The following is a 22,931-nucleotide window of genomic DNA, read 5'->3' as shown; positions in this document are numbered from 1 at the left end:
CCATCTGTACAAGTACAGTGAAATAAATGTATGTTTTTAAAATTAAGAGGATAACAATGCAGTTAGACCATTTCAAAATTCTACACATTTTTGAACTGAGCTATTTGGCACACAGGACAGACTATAATACCAGCCTATAGACAGTGCTAGTCCTATTAGTGATCTTATTACTAAATAGACAGCAAACACACAGTCACAACACATGATAGATGTTATATATCCTACTCACTGTACATACTTTGTGTGCAGTAAAAATATTTGGGCAAAAAATTAGACTGAAAAACTTTGGTGTCAAAAATATTGTCAACTGAAAAAATAAAATGAAAATAAATATGTAGTGGCTTAAAACATGGTAAAATGTCATGCATTATAGAGCAAATGTAAGTGCACTGGGAGCTGGGGTAAGGGGCATCCTCCTAAAGTAGACAGGAACATTTAAAATGAGGTTGGGTAAAGAGGCGGGAGACTAGCAATGCATTTGAATAATTCAGGTAAAGTTAGCGTTAATGGATAGTTAGGGGATTTTAGGGCATTGCTAAGGATTAGTATGAGGGCTAGTTAATTTGCAAACCGCCGCCACCGCCGAGAGTCACATTAACTTACCTGAACGCCAGAGGAAGGCAGAAGCCATTGCCCACGCCGCCGCCACCGCCAAGAGTCAAGGGACACCAGACTCCGCGCCGCCGCTCCGGGAGACTCCAAATCCCGGCAGGCACCGCGGTGGCGCGTCTGAGTGACGCGGCAGCGCACAGGGAGCGCCAACAGAGGCGCTGAAAAGGAGGAGCACCCCGGCAGAGCGGGGGAGTTCATTTGCAAACCGCCGCCACCGCCGAGAGTCACATTAACTTACCTGAACGCCAGAGGAAGGCAGAAGCCATTGCCCACGCCACCGCCACCGCCAAGAGTCAAGGGACACCAGACTCCGCGCCGCCGCTCCGGGAGACTACAAATCCCGGCAGGCACCGCGGTGGCGCGTCTGAGTGACGCGGCAGCGCACAGGGAGCGCCAACAGAGGCGCTGAAAAGGAGGAGCACCCCCGCGTCGCGGGATGCCCGGGGCGAAGCCCGGGCAAAGGGCGGGCCCTCTGAGGCCTTCAGAGGTCAACAGTGGTCGGGCGGGCCACCCCCCTTTAACATCTCTCTAAAAGGTCAGTCCCCAAACAGGTTTATACAATGGCTAATTGCACCATTATAAGTAATAATGATGACATCCTTACTCAGGATGCAGAGTCCCCTGTATCATTGCTAACGTCGTTTGAGGCATTGATAGATACCGCATTCAATGAGATTGTTGAGACTGAAAGGAGATTCTCTATGGGTCCCATGAGCATTAACCAACCACATGCCATGAGCAGTCTCAATGGCAACACAAACGGAAGCAGACACCTAGGACTGTAATCCAACCAACCCCACAAAGCATGTGGAATAAGGGGAAGAGACAGAAGCTGGTTCAACATATAGTACCTACACAGGAACAACCGCATCTGGGTGACGTCGTCGTTATAAATAACGACGGGTCAAACTATATATCTATTTCCACCCAGACTGAATCCCCCAACGGAACTGACAAATCCAGTCATTACTCCAAGTCAGAGGGGAACCTTATTGAGACTATTGCAGATACTATTTTTAAAAACCTGGAAGGTCAAATGATTAAACAATTTAATAATATTTTTAAAAGACTTGACAAATTGGAGAACCTAATTAAAAACGAGGATGCCAAGAGAAAAGGTACAGCGAACCTGGACAAAATGAGAGTAGAACGTCTGCTAAAAGACCTTGAATCCACCACCCGTGTCCTCACTAGTAGTGACCATGGTATTATCAGGGCTGTGGAACAACAAGCTATTACTAATCCAACGCAGTCTGTTACACCCAAGGTGTCTAAAAGTAAAGGCACAACAGGCAGTAACCCGCCTGACCCTCTAACTGATACCCCCTTACTTCCACGTAATTCTACACGTGGACCTGTCACCTCGTCCAAACCCTCTGTTTCTGCTAACACTGCAAGCGGACCATTAATTAATACTAACAAAAAGAGTAACACAGCGATGCAGACCACTTTAGCACAGAAGGGCCCTGCTAACCCCAGCCAGCACGATAAAAAGACCTTGCATGAGGACACTAGGCCTATAAAACATCAAGGCCCTGCCTTACACCTTACACCTGAGGCTTGTCCGTATGTTTTAGTTCTGGCTGGTATCCCACCACTTAGGGAAGGTCAAGGTGAATCATGGGTTCAATTGCACAATAAGTGTATAGATTGGTTAACAAAACACAAGGGGGTGGGTTATGATATTTCTAAAGAGATCATAACCACACGGCGAGTAACCTGGGTTGGTCCTCTTTTCAAAAATATCAACGGGGACTGCATTGTAATTAACTTCAGAAACCCGGGCACTGCAAAATTCTTGCTGAACAACAACTCTGGTCGATATGGACCATCTACTGTGGTGACCCCTCTACCGTTAAAATATTTCTACCGTCCTCCCCACAAGATGATGCAACCCCCACCAGTTTTTCCTTTATATAATAGGTTTGGAATATTTCAGGACCTGGACACATTGGACTGACTGCCCTCCGAAAGCACCGAACTGCCTTCCGTGTGCTTTGAGGCAGTTCAGCTAGTGGAAACACCTCCAGAGGCGGCCCCGTTAACATTGGAGATCTCTCCATCTATTACATTATGCGATCAACAGGGGCATGTCACAACTAAATCCGCCTCAAGAATTAATCAGGGTCCTTGTCTGAGGAATAATAATAATCTAAAAATTCTCAGTTGGAACATCGCGGGCCTGAAGACCAAGATGGGAATTCCTTCATGGAGGGACTGTGTCAATTGTTACGACATATTAATGTTTCAAGAAACTTGGTGTGTTGAGGACTTGTTGCTTGAGGGGTACAGTTGCCATAATAGGACTGTTTTAGCCCCCTTGTCTGGCCGTCCTAGTGGTGGATTGTCCATTTGGATAAAAATTTCTGCAGAAGTAAAAATTGACAAACTGCAAACCAATTGTCCTAGCTTCATGGCACTCTCATATACTCAGAGGATAAAACTGTGTCTAATCAACTTCTATAACAATGATTTTTTGTCCCAACCTAACCCAAATTTTATTCTTTTATTTGATTTTATCTTTTTTTTTTTTTTTTTTTTTGTCCTCATCTTGCGATTATCATTATGCATGTGGAGTACCAGGATTCTGCCTCGTTATTTTTAACCGACACTGCCCCTTGTTCTCTCTTGATTGGGGAGTTTTGACCATTTGTTGTTTGAGGAGTTTCCTTTGCTCGTCACATAACAGTGCCTCTGGCTTGGGTTAGATCGGGGGGAGCTAGCCAGCTTGGCTACTCGGCAAGTACCTTACTTGTCCACCAGAAGATAGATCGCTTTAATCATAGGACTTAAGTTTGTTTTTATTTGAGGTTTAAAAATGATTCAAAGATATCCCAAAACTTAAATCTTTTGCTTACACTTCCTAGCTTATCAAGTTTGTTAATTCGTATTGCCGAGTTTAGCCATTCTGCGTGGGTTGGGTAAGAGGGTCCTATCCACTTAATACATATTTCTCTCCTTGCTAGAGCTATCAGTACAAAAAGGAGATTTTCCTGCTCCTTAGTTAGACCCCCTTCATTATCTGAGCTCAAAATCCCAAAAGAGTAAGAGTCGTACTTACAGTAAGTTGTTTGGCCAGGATAGTGCTCAAGGTCTTACCGACTTGATCCCAAAATTCCTCCAAATGTGGACAGCTTTTAAACATATGGATGTCATTTGACTTTTCTTCTCCACATTTAGGGCATTTCCGTATTCCTGCATTTTTGAATTTGGACAGTTTTTTGGGGGTCCAATATGCCCGGTGAATTGTATACAGATGATTCCTCTTCAGAGCCGCGGATTTCAAGGTTGACCAGCATTTAGCTACAGATTTTTCCCATATTAGATCTAGATCTGTTATTACAGCGTCTTTCCATATTTGGGCTTCCATATTAGCACTGTCTTCGTTGGCCGTTATCAGAGCCCAATACCACTTAGCCACTTCTTTTGGTAATCGCGTTGTTGTGATCATGTCGTCCTCCAGGTTTTCATTGCCATGTATACTGGGTAGAGTTTTGGACCAACTTGACATTTGATAATACTTAAATTTGGATAATGTGTTGTTCGACAGTTCTTGAAGTTCTACCCAGGTTTTTATATTTGGGCCATCTAGTATTTGCCCCCAGTATTTGATGTCGGCTCTTTTTAATGCTAGTGCAAGAGTATCTTTTAAGCATTCTGGGGTTCCGGGGGATTCCCAAATAGGAGCCCACTTACTGTAGTATGGTATATGTAATATGCCTCTAATTTGTGTCCACATCTTTGCTGCATCTCTCAGTATCTTAAGCTTTATTTTTTTAAAGTATTTGGGATGTCCATACTTAAACAGCGCATGATCCTCTGAATTAGTGATTACTTGTAAATAGGCTGAGTAATGTTCATGGTTTTTTAGTAGAGGTTTGATGTTTTTAAATTGAAAGGCTCTGCAATATTCCACCAGGTCTGGACTGGCCAGCCCGCCCTCCTTCTTGCTCCTCCTGATCTTTTTCCATGCAATCCTCGTGCCCTTTGCTGCCCAAATAAAGCTTGTTATATCTCTTTGTGCCCGAGCTAGTTCAGCTTTCCCGAACTCCATTGGAATTGTATTAAATAAAAAGGTGAACTTTGGCAAAATGGTCATCTTGATTATATTTGATCTCCCAATCAAACTCAATGGTAGAGAGGTCCATGTCTCTAGTAACTTTCTTACATCTCCGGCAACTTTATTCAAATTCCTGTTTGCAATCTTCTCTATGTCATGGTTTATTAAGATTCCTAAATACCTGATTTCATTTTTTATGAAGTTGTTTTGAAAAGCCGTATTCCATGTCATAATTTCTGTCTTTCTGCCTGAAATTTTACCGAATGTAGTTAGAGTTTTCTCAATTCCTGCTTTAGCTTTTGGGTAATCATCAGTAAAGATCATTAAGTCATCCGCATAAAGAGCAATTTTTTTCTCCCAACTGCCAGACTTAAAAGGTGTTATTTCGTTGTTGTTTCTTAGCTTGTTTGCCAGAGGCTCAATATATAAATTGAAAAGTAAGGGGGAGAGTGGACAACCCTGTCTCGTTCCTCTGGTTATTTTTATGTTATCTGTCAAACTGCCATTTATTAGGACCTTTGATTTTGGATCTTTATAGATTAAGTTTACCATACCTGTAAAGTGCGGTCCAAAGTTGTTCTTGATCATAACTTTCTCAAAAAGGTCCAGTTGACCCGGTCAAACGCCTTTGCGGCATCAACAGCGAGTATAGTAAGCAGAGTTTTCTCACTTGTAGCAACGTCTACTGCAGTTAAGAGTTCTTGCGTTACTTCATGTAAGTACCTTCCTTTAATAAAACCTTTTTGGTCTTGATGTAGTAAGTTTGATAGTACTTTCCCTAGTCTAGCTGCCATTATTTTTGTAAATATTTTGTAATCAGCGTTCAATAGAGATATTGGACGGTATGATTCACATTTGAGTGGGTTCTTTCCGGGTTTCAGAATAATTGAGATTATAGCATCATTCCATGAATCAGGTATTGGTTTTTGTTGTATTAAAATTAAATTGATTAGTTTGGTTATGTGAGGAAGTATGGAGTTTTTTAGTTTCATATATAGTTCATTTGGAATAGCGTCCGGTCCTGCTGCTTTTCCCTTTTTCAAACCTTTAATTGCATCTGCCACTTCTTCTTCAAGGACTTCTTTATCTAGTGTTTCTCTGTCGGTTTCTGTTAGTTTTAGGAGCTCTGCATCTTCTAGGTAGGAGTTAATCCTTTGCTCTGAGGGATTTAAATCTTCCGTATACAGGTCTTTAAAAAATTTCCAAAATTCTTGCTTGATGGTGATTTCATCGGAAGTAGGATTATTCTGACCATCCAGAATGATGCTTTTTACCTTGTTTTTAGCTAGATCTGTTTTGAGTTTCCATGCTAGCCATTTTCCGCATCCCTCACCATATTCATGTTTCGCCAGTTGACTGGAATCCCATTTTTTCTGTAATCTCTCCTCCAGGATTTGATTAATTTTATCTTTATGCGTTTGTTTTTTGTTTATAAGATCTTTTATTTGATTTTATCAATGAAATTATGGATGGACAGGTACATGGGAAATTTGATGGCATTTGTTTAGGAGGGGATTTTAACGCACATGTACATTCAAGAAATCCCCCATGCAAAAGAGGTATAGAACTGTTAAATTTTCTTGCTACTAGTGAACTTGTTAATTGCATGGAATATGTAGGTATGGAAAACTGTGCATCCCCATTTCCCACCTTTATTGGACACGGGGGAGGCACCACAATTGATTATGTCTTTGTCTCACCCGCTGTTGCCAAGGCATTAATAAGGGCCGAAGTAGTGTGTAAAATTTACAGCGATCATTATCCAATTGCCATCCACTTATCATTGCCGAGGGGTAAGTGTCCAAGACATGAAATAGGCGCAAGGGATTTGGAAGTCTCGACAGACAAATTGAGGGTAATCTGGAAGGGAGCAGACAATAAGGGAATCCTAGCGGGAATTTGTAATAAATACCCAATTTTGATCGAAGATTGTCTTACTACCGAGGACCATGGGGCTAACGTGATTAAATCATTCTCTGAACTCTGTTCTGTAATTAAAGGTGAGATTTCCAGACCAGCCTCTAGTAAGGCTGAGGAAACGCCTAGATGGTTTGATGCCCCATGTTCCAAAGCAAATAGGATGCTTAGAGCTGCCCTAAAAGCTGAACCGAGGGATATACCACGAGTAAGGCTGCTCAGAGCAGAGTACAAGCGTGCCCTACGCACCAGATCAAATGAATTACTTAAAACCCACTGGGATTCCCTGGCACGTTCTCTGCTGACCTGAAAGATACCACTGGGTTCTGGAAGGAGGTAAAGGTGATAAGATCTATTGGTTCTAACTTGACCGAAATTAATTGTAATATCACTGGTCCTACCTGGGTTGCACATTTTGGAAAAATCTATGCAACACCAGATAACCCTCCTCTGTTGTTACCCTTCCTACACCCATTGTATATTTCTGTATCCGAGGTATCTGATGCTATTTTAGAAAGCGCCGGGAATAAAGCGCCCGGTTCTGATGGGCTCTCTATTGACCAGTTAAAATGTGAGCCCGATTTTCGGGCCCCATTGCTTTGCAATGTTTTTAACAACTTGACAGACGGGCAAATTCCGGAAACATGGTCACGTAGCATTATTGTTCCCATTTTTAAAAAGGGCGATAGGCTGTATCCTGGGTGCTACCGTCCAATTTCCCTAATAGATAACACCTTGAAAGTTTTGGGACGGATCATATTTAAAAGGATTAGAACTTGGACTGATGAGAATAACATCCTACACCCTAGCCAGCTTGGGTTCCGTAGCAGTGTCGGAACGGTGGAACAATGCTTGAACTTGAACCTGATCATGGCAAAATACAACATTGCTAAGAAATCCCCTTTATACTTTGGCTTCATGGATTTGAGCTCGGCTTTTGATTTCGTTAACCGCTCCCGCCTTTGGTCTACCCTTCTTGAATATGGCTTAGATGACCATCTGGTACACTTTTTAGCTTTTTTACACCGTGACCTTAAAGCATGTGTGCGTGTGAATCAAATGGGTGAAGTCTCTGATGATATTAGCATTGGCAGGGGGGTCAGACAAGGGTGTGTGCTGGCCCCCCTCCTGTTTATTTTGTATATCAACAAGCTAAGTGGCTCTCTGAGCACTTTAACTAGTGATGTGCCTTACATCAATGGAGTCCCTATACCCACCCTCCTTTATGCAGACGATGCGGTCCTGATGGGCCGCACTCCAAAGGCACTCCGTATTTTAATCTCAGGTTTTGTCCTTTTTATGGCCGACTTAGGCCTAACAACTAATTTTAAAAAATCGCTGATCATGAGTTGTGGTCCTAAAAATCACAAAATCCCCCAGATCAATTCAGGGTCAAATGTTTTAAAAAGCACCAGCACTTTCCCCTACCTAGGGCTGCTATTTTCAAACAGCGGTACGTGGCATGCACATGTATCTTACGCCAGGAATAAGTTGGGTAAGGCCATTAACTGTGTAACCTCCTTGAGACAACCCAACTAAGCGGATGTAATAACTCCCCGGGTTAAGATATATCAAACCCAATGTATGCCAACCGGCACTTACGGCGCCGAAGTTTGGGGGTATACCAACTGCTCCCATATCCAAAGAGAAGAAAATAGATTTTGCCGTAAGGCACTGGGGGGGGTTATTTGTTCTCCCAACTATGTATGTCACAACGAATTAAATATTCCATACATAGAGGATTTCGTGAGATCCAGACCAGCACTATTCTGGATAAAGATATGGAACAACACGGCTGCTACCCTGACCCGTGAAATTATTTTGGATTGCCTAAAGTGTGATAGGGGACACCATATACCATGGTCGAAAGCAGTAAAAGAGTGCCTTATAAGTGTGGGGTTGGGCTCTCTGTTTACATCACCAAACCTAATAAATCGCTCCCATAAGACCATCACTTTAAGGGCATTGTATGATCTATACAGCGAAGAGCGTGATAGAAAGAACTTGACCAAATGCACTGTTGTAAAATATTTGGCCTATTCTGAACCACATACTAAAAAATCTGGCCCACCATACAGATATTTACGTCTGCATCTCGGCAGATGGGTTAGGGGTTTACTGTTTCGTTTCCGAGATGGGAGTATAGTTAATTTACTGAACTTCCCGCTGGGATATAATAAACACCTCGAACCTTTAAATTGCCCTTGTAACCCTGACATGAAGCAAAATCTTATGCATTTCTTGTTCTTTTGTGGTTTCTACAAAAAGCTCACTGGACATTATCTTATGCCTTATTGCAGAAAAAATGGTTTGACTAATTTTAAATTAGCATTTCGGTCCTTCCTATTATTGGGATCAGATGAAGTCACTTTTAGGGTGAGCTGTTTTCTCAAAGCTGCTGTTAGATTGAGAATCACTCTTAATACTGAGGTATAACCATCGCACACTGCACTTTCTATTATGCATTTTAGAGAATTTTTACCTGCCTGTTTTATCTCTTTGTAACAATTTTTTTTTTTTTTTCATGTGTATGCAGATATAATTATGACAATGTGCCAGCCATCCTTTTTTAACTTTTTTAACTATGGTCGTTAAAACTGTGTTCTAAACAGTGTTTTTAAACAGTGTCTTTTAAATAGTGTTGTAAATATTCTCTCTTAAAAACCCATTTTTATGAAGGGACAAATTTTGTTTAGATGCGAAATTGCAAATGGAATTTGATTATGCTCGTTTGCCCTCGGATTTATTCTCCAACTGTCATTACTGAATTGAATGTTTTTAAATGTATTTTGTCTGTACTTTTATGGATGTTTTTTATTCCGAATAAAGATCTTTTGACTTGACTTGAGTATGAGGGCTATTATAAATCTGGGTAGCATTAAAAAATATTAAATGTTTTAAGCTTCAAAAAAGGATAGAATTTATGGGAAGTTTGGGGTTTAAAGGCTTTAGGGACAGGAAGCATTAAGGGATAGTAAGGGATTATTAGGCTACAGGTAGATAAATGAAAGACTACATACAATAATAAAAGATTTAAAAATCAACAAATTGGGAAATTTTATAGTAAACAATGAAAAACACAAAATGATTCCCTTGAAATTTTAACTCGCCACAACCTCATACTCTCAGCATTGTTATGATAGGATAAACCAACAGTCCTTCACACCTAAAGACCACCTAAAGACCACAAAGTTGGCAACCTTATACAGCTGAATGTGAAATATTGCAGAAAATAGAGAAGCATGTCTGACCTTGTGGCCTGAGGTCGAGGAGCAGGAGGTCCGGTTGCAGCAGAGCGGGGCCACCATGTGTCCTCTTTCGAGATATCTCAGTACTGATCATGAATATGATTATTTAACGACCAGTCTTAACTCCAATTTCTCAAGTGTTAACAGAATTAAAACAAGAATTATGGCCAACAATTACATTGCATTCATGTAATTTTCCTACCAAATGTGCTTCCTGTTCTTTATTGTTTAACACAGAACAAATAAATACAAACATTTAAAATAATACATTCCGGTTTTTAATGGAATTTGCATGAGTGCAAGTGAGCTCCTGGGCCTCTGCAAAAATGGAGGTGTGCAATTGTGTGCAGAGTTGCATGTTTCTGCAAAGAAGTGTATTTGCATCTTTAAACATGAATCTATGTGAACAAATGTGTGTGTATGTTTGAGTATGTGTGCATTGCAGTGAGTGCCTATGGCACTGTGCTTGAACTCTAGAATCCTGCTGGTGTAGTGAGCAGAGGTAAGGGAGCACCTCATGTTACTTGAGGAGGGATGAGGAGTTTAGGTTTTATAATGGCTACATTCAAGGGGCTGGAGAGTGAGGGGACAGGTCAGCCAGTGATAATTTCCCAGCAACCAGATCTCAAGGTTGAAAGATTCAACACCAAGCCCACTGCCCCCTCAAAGCAACCTATAGTCCAGCGCCTTTCCGAAAACAACAGATAGCAAAGTGCCACTCCTTGGTTCTACGTGGCGCACTGCCAGCCAGCTGGGTTTGGAATTATTTTGTTTCATGACTTGTACTAACTGAAGAAAGAGTTTTACACTCAAGAAAGCAGCCAGTTTGGCAAGAGATTATGATTACATTTGTCCTGGCAGTTCCGAAATCTAATTGTGCCAAGTAAATAAGTGGGACAGACTGCATGCTTTCTACAGTGCACTTACTGTCAGTGTGCTTGCTGCTAAAATGTGGCTATTCATACAGCACGCAGGGTGATCAGGGCCCAGGGATGCTATAGTTTGAATGAATAAAGCATTCTAGTGTGGTGATGCGGACACCAGCACTAGTTTCATCACTGATGCATGGTACTTGACATGACAGCAAATGTGAAAAGTGAACGCTCTTCATAATTAAAAAAAATGTATCTTCATAACATTTGAAAACCTTTACATTATCAAGTCAAATTATAGCACCGCACTGCAAAGACTTTATTAAAAGTGATAGGAGGGAGGGGCTGACACCTATACCTGAATAGGGATCTGCCTGTCCTTACACAAGTAGCTGCATAAACACCTGTAGTTTGTCTGGAACCAGGCAAGGAAGGGCAGGCAGCCCTCTATTGTTGCCTCCCTCACTTCAAAGACACATTTTGGTATATGTTCTGGACTTGTGACTCCCCCAACTTAGTTCACATTGGGATCTGGAGGAGACTCTGCAACTACGAGGAGCTACGCTGCCAGGAGGGATTGCCCCTTTGTCACTTACTTTGCTGTGCTCGCTTGCTGTCTGCTGATTGCTGTACTGCTGGGAGAGACTACCTCTTTGCAGTGTGCTCTGGTTTGTTGGCCTGTTCCCTGCTACCTCTGGAGTGTGGGACAACTGTCCTCTATATCCTACAAGTTCCTAAGAAACTCCAAGGTCTTGTTGGCTTGCCTCCTGTTATGGAAAATCAGGGCCATAAAAGACTTCCTTGTACCCAGACCAAGCACTTCATGCAAAACAACATCTGCTGCAGGATTTTTGTATGTTTTATTGGGCCGCCAGACATACTCACACAGTCTAGCGCCTGATGTGTTGGCACCAAATCACCTTTTGTTACTAGATATACTGGAGATTGCTGATTTTTAAGATACCACAGAGCAGCGGTGTAGCCCTTTCCCCTCAGTCAGTGCCGGAAGCACCGAGCGGCGAGTGCATTCTGGTTGCCTAGCAAAGCAACACAACAATCTGAGCATACTCTCTCCAGGCTCTTTGGGCAGAAGATACTCAAGACTACCTCTACTCTGGCTGAACCCCAGCCCTGCCTTCGCTGTGACTCCTACCAACACGGGTTCTATGTGCGAGGTCCGACGACTCATCATTATGGGGCCATAGACCCGCCTGTGCTCCTGCAGCCATGCCATAGCCCAACTCATCTTCCTGCCACATGGACCCCATGTGCAGGACCGCTGACAGCCAGAGCAGCAACTCCAAACCCCAGGCACTGTCCTGAGGGCCCAGGGGGCCTGACTTCGACCCCCGCTGCTCCAAAGACCTTTCTGAAGTGGAGGCGGCCTGAGGGCTCAGTTGAGGATTACTGTAACTCTCTTAAAGAGAGCTCCTGCGTCTTTCTTGAGCACTGTGATACCCCAGGAGAATGAGCTATTAAGTTTACTACTGGCATAATTCTCGATAAACTGATTAGATTGTTATTCTTTAGGCCTGCTTTTAATTAGATAAAGATGGACTATTTTTCTACATCTGGTGTGGAGTATTGTTGGTGTCTTTCACAGTGTTACTTTACTATGTGTTACACAAATACTTTACACATTGCTTCTTTGATAAGCATGGATGCTCTGTGCCAAGTTACCAGATGATGAGCACAGGTAATTTTACATGTGTATCTGAATTAACCTGACTGGAGTGGTGGGTTATGCCTGGCATAGGTGTATACCCTAGCCAACCAAAATCCCCATTTATAACAGAGACACATTCAGTAGGCCCTGTACATTGTCTGCCTTCATTCCGAGCAGCAACGTACAAGGGCGGCATCAGATTTCAGCTGGGCCCATAACAAAGGCCGACATTTAAGGACCATCAGGCCTCCTTTTGTTCCAGGGAGCTATCTGGAGCCCCACACCTAGATGCAAATGCCTTGACCAAGATGAAACAGCTGCCCTCATTATTCCTGGACCTCTCAGATGCCTTCAACACTGTTTCCCACCACACCCTCTGCACAAGACTCCACGACGCCGGCACCCACGACAAAGCCCTAAATGGATCCGCTCCTTCCTTACTGGCTAATCACAGAGAGTCAGACTTCCACCATTCAACTCAAAACCCACAGAGATCAGCTTCAAAGGGCCTCAGGGATCCTCCCTGAGCCCCACCCTCTTCAACATCTACATGACCTGACTTGCAGCCATCAAGAGCAACTACAGACTCAACATCGTCTCCTACGTTTACAACACCCAGCTGATTCTCTCTCTAACAGAAGAACCCACAACTGCCAAGAGCAACTTCCATAACAGGATAAAGGCAGTCACCACCTGGATGAAGGACAGCTACCTCTAGCTTAACTCAGACAAGACCTAAGTTCTCATCCTACAGTGCTGCCACCCCCTCTGACTTGGATGATTCCGGGTGGCCCAGGTGGCACGCAGCACTTGGAACCCTCCCACACCCACTGACCACAAGTGAAACCATGACATCTTCCTGGACTACTCACTCTCACTAAACCACCTTATCAATGCCGTTTCATCCTCCTATTTCCATACGCTCCATCGACTTCATAAGATCTTTCAGTGGATCCCCACAGAGTACAGGAAAACTGTCACCCACGCACTTGTCAGCACTCTAGCTGGCCCCACCCAGAAACTCCAAAAGACTCTGCAGAACATCCAGAACACCTCCGCCAGACTCATTCTGAACATCCCATGCCACAGCCACATCACCGCTCACCTGAGAGACCTTCACTTGTTACCTATCAACAAAAGGATTACCTTCAAGCTTCTCACGCATGCCTACAAATCCCTCCACAATGCCAGACCTGCATACCTCGACCACCACTTCTCCTTCTACCCTACCACCGGCATCTCCGCTCTGCGCAACTGACCCAGGCCACCATCGCATGTATTCGGAAGACCACTGCTAGAGAAAGATCCTTCTCCTAACTCCTGGAACTCCATGCCACTACACCCCAGGCAATAACCATCACTGCCGCAATTCAGGAAGTACCTGGCTCTTTGACTGAACCGCAAACCCTTCCCCCCACTCAGTGCCTTGAGACCATTACAGGTGAGTAGTCACGCTTTATAAAAATACTGATTGATTGAATGCAATGAAGGGGAAAAAAAGGTTCAAAGCTTATCACTTCAAGAGAGGCGTACTTTTGACTTTGTTCAGTCCCTTTATATAAGAGATATGCATGCACTATAATAATGCCAAATAAGCTGGTTAGTTAAAGTTTTTGCACAAATAACAATTTAAATACCACTATTTAGTTTTATTTCTTTTTATAGTGCTACTCATCTGTATGTAGGGTGTCAGAGCGCTTTAGATCACACATATATTGACAATAAATCATGAGTGCGTAAATAAATGTACATGTTGTGTTACATAGGTGAGTGAGGGCACAAGGTGTGAGGGTTGTATGCTGTTTATAGCTCAATTAGGACATTCTCTCACATCACCTCTATGTAATTTGGCTTAGCCTGTACTGTGAGATTCACCTTCATTTTCTATCTGTATTGTGATATAGATCGCTATGATATGTGCTTCCTGACAAATTCCCACTCACAATTTATTTTTTTTGCTTTTCTTTCATTTATACAAGCTAAACAGGCATAAGCAGTTGCAAACACTCCCTCACATTAGGGCATATAATAGAGCCTATTCTTAAGAGATTGTTTGTAAGTCCTTTCAAATTTTGTAAAAAAAGCAACTAGCTACTATTATGTTATTAGTATTATGCCATAAACCAATAATTGCTCAACAATATGAAGAAAGCGAAGAGCGACGGGTTGAAGGCATAGGAAGATATGAAAATGTGCTTCCTAGAGCCATACATTGGTTTCTTATTTCAATATCTATTTGTAACATGAGATTCAGTCTTATCGTCTAATCATAATGTAAGATGTGTTCGTAGTGCATCTGTGTAATCTGAAATCCACGCTTGCATGTTTGTAACATGAAAGATACTTATGGTTTGTGTATTTAGTGAGGTTCATTCTAACTGTCACTGTGTAATGTGATGCCAACTCTCATTGCCTATGTGTAATGTGATATCCACTCTCATTACCTATGTGTAAGGTAAGATGTGTGTTCTTTGTAATGTGAAATTTACTCTTACTTTTTCGTAACGTGAGAGATAATCATTGTTGCCTTTGTTTAGCGAGATTCCCTCTTTTTGTAACTGTGTAATGTGAGACTCAATCTTATTGCATATGTGTACAGTGAGATTCACTCTCATTGTCTCTGTGTAATCTGAGATTTATTCCCTCTCATTGCCTATCTGTAATGCGATGTGTGCTCTGTGTCTCTGTTTAATGTGAAAGGCACCCTTCTTTTTTAGTAAGGCGAAGGGTACTCATACTCTGTGCGTTAAATGGAATTCACTCTCAAAGTGCAATGTGAGGTTCACAATCTCCTTTTGTAATAAAAATCATTCTTATTTTAAGCAATGCTGGTTTCAGTCCCAATGTATTTGATTACTGAGGGATTCATCCTAATCATCTTTATTTGATTTGCGATTAGTTAAATTCATTCTAATTTTGAGCAGTGGTAAAGCCAGTACCATTGTATCTGATGAATTAGAGATTCATCCCAATCTCCTCTATTTGATGTGAGATAATAATAACGAAAGTAATATGCTATTCATCACATATTTTTTTTTCATCTGCAAGCTTGTCTTTTCTGTTCAATGTAAAAGCAAATTCAAGCTCATTACTTTTTAGGTCTCACCTACTACACCGCACAAGCTGTCTGTTTGCACAAAGACCTATTGTGGGCTGAGAGCCCACTCATTGCTTACCTGTGTTTGTCTTATTTTCTTGCTTTCTATTCATCAGATTGTGTGGACTTTCTTTCATCTTCTTGTGTGTGCACCTCCCTGTGTCCTTCGGCTGCATAATTTTCAGGGACTACTTTTTCTTTTTTGCTAAGCACTCCATGAGAATGCATCTTATTTGCAGTTGTCTCTCTTGTTTGCTTCTATTCCCCTGGGCCTGCATTATACTGCTCTCTCTCACCTGTGTTGTACACTTCTCCCCATGCCCTGTGTTGCTTCGACAACCCTGCTCATTGTGTGGCTTCTGTAACCCCCACTGTTGGACTTGGCCCTTTTGTCTAAAGTTCCTTAAACATTTTGGCTTCCTCCTAGACGTTTTTCTGACATGATGTTGCAAATTTAGATGCATCAGGCACTTTGCCACTGCTGATAAATGTGAAAGTTTAAGTGCTCCCTGTATAAAGTTTTAGGGTAATTGGTTGTCCAAAATTGGTATGTTTGTCTTACAAGTAAAGTCCCTAGTAAAGTGCACTATGTGTGCCAGGGCTGGTAATGCAAATGCTACTAGTGAGCTTGCAGCACTTAATTGTCCCACCCACACAAGTAGCCCTAAAAAGAGATCTCAGGCCTGCTACTGCAGTGCCTGCACACAGTTTGTTAACTGCCTTGCTGTCCTGACAAGTGCACCCACTTGCTATGCCGTACTCTTCCCTTTTTATACACATCAGACACCCCTATAGTAGGCCCAAGGTACCCCCCCCCTGGGCAGGGTGCAGTGTATGTGAAAGGTTGGACATGTACTGAGGTGTGTACCATGTCCTGTGAAATACTGCCAAATTCATTTTTCACTGTTGCAATGCAATCTTGCCCATAGGACAGAATGGGGAGCGCTGTGTCCCATGTGTACAGCATATCTTCCCTAAGGCATAAGATGGAGAGATGGAGTTTAGTGTGCCTGAACTCAGAATTTAATAACACATCTTTTTGTGAAGATGGTTCTTGAATTGTGTGTTCAGAAACCAAGCTTGTAGAAGTGGCTGGTTTCTTGTCTTAAACCATTGTGTGTGCCTCTGCCTGGTTGTGTATTGACTGTCTGGGTTTAAATGTGACAGGGTCTGGGGAGTGTCCTGACACCAGGGAGGAGTAGGTGAGACAGCAACAGGCTGGCCTGCCTTTGATGCGGGAGGAGGAGTTGTCCCCTGGATGTGAAGAGGGCTGTGATGCTGCCACCAAAGGATGGCTCCACCTCCTGCAAAGCGTCTGGCACCCACACCCTCACTATCAAAGGAAGAGGGTGTGCACTGGCAGGAAGACACCCAGGTCTGGTTTGGAGCGGACGCAGAGGTCCCTGAACACAAAGACTTCAAAGGCATTTAGGGGTATAAATGTGAGAGCTGAAACACCTGAACCCAAGACTGAACTCAAGCCTGAAAAAGGATTGAAACTACTTTGTGAGTAAGAGGGATCTCTGCCAAGGAAGAACAGCTGAAGAGACTGAAGTGAAGGACTGCCCTTGCTGTGTGTTCTGGGGCTGGCCTGCAGTTTTGTAGTAACTTGTCTCCAAGGGCCTGAGAGGAGAACGCTTCCTGTTGTGAAAACTCAGGAACATAAAAGTTTCCAAATGTGTCTCAGCGTCGCTGTGTGCTTGTAAAGTAAAGTAAAGTAAAGTAAAGTATTTTATTGTGATGATTATTTAAAATCTTACAACATAGCACATATAAAAGAAACTTTTAAAATATATGTTACAAGATAAAATTGCATAAAATTATCATTGCAGGACCTTTACAGACAATTAAGTTTTACAGTAGCTGCGTCTTCGAGTTTCCTTTTAACCAGCAACAGATACTTTACGAAGAATGCGTTGTCCGTATGCCGCATGTTTTTAGAGGAAACTTGATCATTGATTTTCTCTCTTGCAGGAGTGCAAGGCAGATACACAGAAGATGTTGAATGTCTTCTTCGCCCATGTTACATAGTCTACATCTCGTTAGAGATTCTTGAAATTCCCATGGCGGAAGATGACATAGACCTGGCAGGGATCCAAATCTCGCTTTAATGAGCACCTGCTTATTTTTTTCCGTCCACGGGGTTTTCAGATATTGTTGTATCTCCTTTTTTTTATAGCCATTTAGCACCGTCCAGGCATGTTTTCTGTTGGTAAGGGTAGCCTTGTCCTTTAGAATGGATAGGTAGTCTGCAGCTTTATTAATGTTTTTCTTAAATGAAGTCTTAGTTATGTTCATTTCCCATATCGTCATAACCCCAAATTCATTAATCGCATCTCTTAGGTAAAGAGCTGCACTAGAGTTAGTGTCCTTCTTTATTTCTCTCCATAGGAGCAATGATATTTCATTCTGATGGTCACTTTTTATTTGGTTCCAAACTTTAATAAAGTGGCCTTGCCTTGCAACGTGTTGATTTGTTAGGCCAAACTCCATTCTTACTTGTGCTGGGGAAGCGTTCACTGGGAGATGGAAAAGCGCTCGGTATACTCTGGTTATAATTTTATTCAAAATATCACTATCTTTACCCATTTGTGCTTCACTCCCATATGTAATTGTGGGTAAGAGTTTTGCACCAACAATGCTCAGGAGAGGACCATAGGTCAGGCTAGGGAGAGACTTTTGCACAGTTCTAAATGCAGCAATTAATGTGTTTGCTTTCCTTTTAGCGTCAGCTTTTTGAAGATGATAATTGCCCTTTGCATCGAATAATACCCCAAGGTATTTGTAGACCTCAACTTGTTCGAGCTCGATATTATCCATGAACCATTTACTTTTTTGTTTTATCTTTGCGTTTTTAGCAACTACCATAATCTTAGTTTTGGTCTCGTTTATAACCATTCCATTTTCTTTTGAGTAGGTATAGGGCCTTTTCATTAAACGCTGAAGGCCCACTTTTGTGTGACTCATAAATATGACATCATCAGCATACATCAAACTTGTGAGCCATCTATCCGCTATTTTCGGCGGATGGGCGTTTTCTTTGTCCAATAATCCTGGTAAGTCGGCAAGAACCAAATTAAAAAGAAGGGGGGCTAAAACACAACCCTGCTTCAATCCTTCATTTGCTGGGATCTCAGTAGATAGGGTGTGCCCGTCACCCATCCTCACCCTCACCCATGTCTCTGAGTATAGAAGGCGAACTAGCTTGAGCAGTAGAACCGGAATTTTCATTTTTTCTAGTTTTTCCCAGAGTAATTTTGGGTTTACGCAGTCAAATGCCGATTTCAAATCTATAACACAAAGATATAAAGGTTTTTTTAATCTAAGCGATTTATTCATAAGTAAGGCGAGTATCATTATATTAGTAGTAGCTCCTAGTCCTTGAATAAAGCCTGTTTGGTTTAAAGGCATTATTTTTTCTTCCGTCACCCAGTCATTTAGTTTATTTAGTATTAATCTGGCAAATAGCTTGGCATCCGAGTCTTGCAATGTTATCAACCTGTAATTTTCCGGCAGTGCCCAATTTCCTTTTTTAAATATTGGGGTTATTAAGGATCCACGCCATGACTTAGGTACTCTTCCAGTCAACACAACTTCTAAGTACAACTTCTGTAGGATTGTTGCCCATAGATCTGGATTTTCTTTCAAAAGTGCAAATGGAATTCCATTTGGTCCTGGCGCGCCGTTCTTCTGTCGTTTTATAAGTTTAATTAGCTCTTCTTTTTCTATGGGAAATTGCATATCCATATCACTATCATGGAAGGGGGGACATAGCAGCTCACCAGGGGTCCCGCATCGCCTCAGCAAGGACTTCCCCAGCCTGCCTGCAGCCGCGGCGCTCTCTGCCACCGAGCGCCGCCGCAGACCAGAGACCGGGGAAACAAGGACTTCAATCCCCAGCATCCCGAGCGGCCGGAAGCCGCACACCGCGATTTGGCGCCAGGCGGCGCATATACTGCAGCACCACCCCCGGCAGAGCGGGGGACATAGCAGCTCACCAGGGGTCCCGCATCACCTCAGCAAGGACTTCTCCAGCCTGCCTGCAGCCGCGGCGCTCTCTGCCACTGAGCGCCGCCGCAGACCAGAGACCGGGGATCGGGGAAACAAGGACTTCAATCCCCAGCATCCCGAGCGGCCGGAAGCCGCACACCGCGAGTTGGCGCCAGGCGGCGCATATACTGCAGCACCACCCCCGGCAGAGCGGGGGACATAGCAGCTCACCAGGGGTCCCGCATCGCCTCAGCAAGGACTTCCCCAGCCTGCCTGCAGCCGCGGCGCTCTCTGCCACCGAGCGCCGCCGCAGAACAGAGACCGGGGATCGGGGAAACAAGGACTTAAATCCCCAGCATCCCGAGCGGCCGGAAGCCGCACACCGCGAGTTGGCGCCAGGCGGCGCATATACTGCAGCACCACCCCCGGCAGAGCGGGGGACATAGCAGCTCACCAGGGGTCCTGCATCGCCTCAGCAAGGACTTCCCCAGCCTGCCTGCAGCCGCGGCGCTCTCTGCCACCGAGCGCTGCCGCAGACCAGAGACCGGGGATCGGGGAAACAAGGACTTCAATCCCCAGCATCCCGAGCGGCCGGAAGCCGCACACCGCGAGTTGGCCCCAGGTGGCGCATATACTGCAGCACCACCCCCGGCAGAGCGGGGGACATAGCAGCTCACCAGGGGTCCCGCATCGCCTCAGCAAGGACTTCCCCAGCCTGCCTGCAGCCGCGGCGCTCTCTGCCACCGAGCGCCGCTGCAGACCAGAGACCGGGGATCGGGGAAACAAGGACTTCAATCCCCAGCATCCCGAGCGGCCGGAAGCCGCACACCGCGAGTTGGCGCCAGGCGGCGCATATACTGCAGCACCACCCTCCGCGATGCGGGAGCGTGCAGGAAGCGCCCGGGAGAAGCCCGGGACAAGGGCGGGACAGTCTTTGGCAGTCGTTGGCAGGAGGAGGCAGGGCAGGGCCAGTGACTCTGCTCCTTACAATGGGGAAACGCAAGCTGATTGTGAATATGGGCGAAGGTAAGAAGGCCAAGGTACCCAGGAAAGCAGAGTCTATCATATCTTACCTCACATCTGCTGTGGGGGCTCTGAATGATGAAATAGCAAACACGGAAAAAGAACTGGGTCTGGATCAGCCTACTACAGAGCCGGGGGACCTAATCAATATAGTTGTTCCCGAGTCCGCCTCCCATATTCCTCTAGAACCCAGCGTTGTTGTAAGGGCTCCTAATATACCTCCCGCAACTAGGACTACTACCCCTCCTCCTCAATCTAGTAGTGAAACTGCATTCCACGAACTGGCTAATAACATATCATCTATAGGCAAACACAAACGAGGCAGGACAATCCGCAAGGGTGACTCAGGTAGTGCGGACAAACTGATTTCTGAGGATGCCCACGCCCATCTGGTCGAAGTAATTGAGGGCTTATTTGAATCTCGGGTGGAACCTCTGCTGGTAAACATAGCGAAAGATATTGTGGACACCCTTAAAACATGCGTGAATAACATTATGAGTAAATGCGACAAGAGTGATAAACTCTTACATGAGCGCAATGTACACTGTGATTCGCACTTTAAAAATAATCCAACACCTGAGCAACAAGGGAGGGCTTCTCTAACAACTAACGACACTACCAATGTGCAAGTTGGCTCGCACTGCAAACATCCAGCACCAACTGTACTGCTACAGTTACAGCACATGACGATAAGATTGCTTCACTGAGGGGGGCACAAACAGCGGCCTGTGCGGGGGATGGGGCAGCAAGTGTGCCATCAACCCCAATAGGACAGGGGCTCCAACTTAATGACCCTCGTAAAAGACTGACCCGGGCAGTGCATCTTCCACCGGACGCTGCCCGTTTAGTTGTTATTTTGACCGGGATCCCGCGCCTCAAACCACACCAGAGTGAAACTGAACCTGAGCTCTTAAACAGAACTAGAAACTGGTGCTTACAGTTCATCAGCGGGAGTGTGGATGTGGGCAGACACATCATAGCTGCCAGGAGGGTGGCTTGGGTGGGTAGGAGGGCGAAATGTATTCCTGGGGATTGTGTTATTGTTAATTTTGACAGAGGTAACATAGCAGACACTCTTGTATGGGATGGTTCTGAGCTAGTTGGCGACGGTATCAGACCACTCCCACTAGGGTATTTTTATCCCCCTCCCACACATCCCCAGATAAGATCATCCCACCCACCTATCCCACACCTAGGAAAAGCTGGATGGATAAGGGCCCGCCACATACATCCTACCAAACTCAACAGGCTTTACTGCGGGTGAGACCTAAACCCGTAGTAGCCCCACCCACCCAAGAACATCACATTGGCAGCCAGGGGGCAGGGATCTTACTCACTAATAGGTTCTCCCCCCTTTCTACTGACTCCCCTCTGGATTCCAACGATTGACAACCATCTAATGGGCCCCCCTTTACGGAGGCTACCCCTGCTCGTAGGAATTGCCACATATCAGTAGTAAGCTGGAACATCGCAGGGTTAGGGAAGAAAGCCACGGACTCTAGATGGTTAAATTTTGTGTCCCAATATGAGATTTTGGGTTTCCAAGAAACGTGGGACGCCAGTGACAATTTTTTCCTGGACGGGTTCCGGAGCTTTTCAGTCAAGGCAATCCCAGGGGAGGGCGGAAGGCACAAAGGAGGGCTGCACATTCTCTTCTCCTTAAAACTGGCGGGGGTCACTACGAAGATTGATTGCACCTCTGATAACATCTTATGCATTGAGTGGGCTAGGCCAAATTCCCCGCTAATCCTGATAATTAACTTCTATAATGCCCCCACAAGGGATAGTAACTGTTCTCATCTGAAGTCTCTATCTCTGTTTTTATTATCATACAAGTCAAAGCAACACGCTTCATTCGATATCCTGTTAATGGGAGATTTTAACGTTCACCCATGTGGCTGGGGTTGTTTGGCCATGGAGGTATTGGGCCCTCCGGGAGCTGTTAGTACTCATTTTGAGCACACCGCGCAGGGGGTGGACCTAGAAAACCTACTTGCCAATCAAAATTTATATGAGGCTGAAGGGTCCTGGGGTGAAGTGAGGGCACCGACTTTTGTAGGCAGGGATGCTAGTACAATCATCGATTACATTTTTACTACTCCCGGCCAAAACCAACTTGGTGGTAGTCAATGAAGTTTGTACTTCCCCTTTTAGCGACCACAATCCTGTAGTCCTGACCCTGGACATGGGCGACAACACTGCCACCCAGGTTGAGCGTCTGGGGGACGGTGGAGACGCCCTCGTCCCTAGGGAGCAGGGCCGCAGATTAAATTGGGCAAAGGTTGTCCCGGAGAACTTCATGGACAACCTTCTACAGAACAGGCAAGCTGACATTATAACTTGCACGGATAGTACAAGTGAGGGAACTGCCATCATTACTTCCTTCACCTCCATATGCACACAAATTAGCCATGACCTGACGACCACAAAGAATCAAGCGGTTTCA

The 22,931-nt window shown here is 44.3% G+C and overlaps 1 protein-coding gene across 3 annotated transcripts in view; it reads left to right on the top strand.

Moving 5' to 3' along the window:
* The window catches only part of FLI1 (Fli-1 proto-oncogene, ETS transcription factor), a 1,144,904-nt gene that overhangs the window by 298,510 nt on the left and 823,463 nt on the right, over nucleotides 1-22,931 (top strand). The gene's annotated exons all lie outside the window — the stretch shown is intronic.

The sequence above is a fragment of the Lissotriton vulgaris genome, chromosome 2_1, assembly GCF_964263255.1.
Source record: "Lissotriton vulgaris chromosome 2_1, aLisVul1.2, whole genome shotgun sequence".
Taxonomy (NCBI): Eukaryota; Metazoa; Chordata; class Amphibia; order Caudata; family Salamandridae; genus Lissotriton; species Lissotriton vulgaris.
The sequence above is the reverse complement of the archived record's forward strand: the minus strand, read 5'-3'. Positions and strand labels throughout refer to the sequence as shown.